General features: G+C 42.0%; 1 protein-coding gene across 1 annotated transcript in view; it reads right to left on the minus strand.

The window, feature by feature from the left end:
• Positions 1-1,062, minus strand: part of LOC103737692 (solute carrier family 22 member 19-like) — a 44,953-nt gene that overhangs the window by 34,318 nt on the left and 9,573 nt on the right. The window lies entirely within an intron of this gene.

The raw sequence follows: 1,062 nt of genomic DNA on the forward strand, positions 1-1,062 counted from the left end.
TGAGAGACACTTGTACATCCATATTTGTTACTGCTCTTTTCACAATAGCTAAGAGATGGAAGCAACCTAAGTGTCCCTCAATTGATGAGTGGATAATGAAAATGTGGTTTATTTATACTATGGAGTTTTACTCAGCAGTAAAGAAAGATGAAATCATGAAATTTGCAGGTAAATGGATGGAACTAGAAGCTGTTATACTAAGTGAAGTAACACAGACTCAGAAAAATCGGCGTGTGTTCCCCCTCATATGTGGATCCTAGAACCAGACTCTGATAAATAAGTATGCAACCAGACATAACTACAGAAACCAGGATAATGGAAAGGAAACAGGGAGGTAAAGGAAAAGAAAGAATCTGAAAGAGAACAGTAGGAAACAGGCGTTAATAAGGGAGATATGGATAAAAATTGAGTTAGTTTAAGGGAAGGGGAAGAGAAGGGTATACAAGGAACCTAGGCGATGAAGGGAAAGAAGGAGCTCAAGAGAGGTAGGACCATAGGAGAATGGTATTAGTAAGGGAGAAAGGGGGGAAATGGGGGCACCTTAGTGGGAAAACCATGATGGAGGGGTGAGACAACTCAAGAGATAAACAATGCCTAGTTTTGAAAACCAGAGGGAGCCACGTTACTCCTACACCCTACTGACAAATTATACATAGCAGATCAAAAAATACATGTCTAGGTAAGGTTTATCTGAGAACAACTGGTCTTTGCCCAAGATTTATCTACATGACACACAGTAATTAAAAATACCAGACTGGTGGAACTAACCTTCTTGGGTGTTTAACAGACATACTTTGAGGTCTATAATAATTTGGTCAGAGGGACATAAAGGACACTTTTTGCTCCTTGCCCTCCTAGGTCAACTAGTTCCAGAGGACTATGAGCATCTCTCGAAATGTCCTATAATGGTGGTGGGTCACCTGTCCTCTTGATCAAGGAGGCTGAGGAGACCCCACCAGATGGGCTTGAACCAGTGTCCAGTCTATAAAGAGGAGGGTCAACACAGAGGAACAATTTCCTCCATGCTTCCAAGCGAAGCCAACCATGGTCGAGCAGGACCTT

This window comes from Nannospalax galili, unplaced genomic scaffold, assembly GCF_000622305.1.
Source record: "Nannospalax galili isolate Female #2095 unplaced genomic scaffold, S.galili_v1.0 scaffold818, whole genome shotgun sequence".
NCBI classification, from domain to species: Eukaryota; Metazoa; Chordata; class Mammalia; order Rodentia; family Spalacidae; genus Nannospalax; species Nannospalax galili.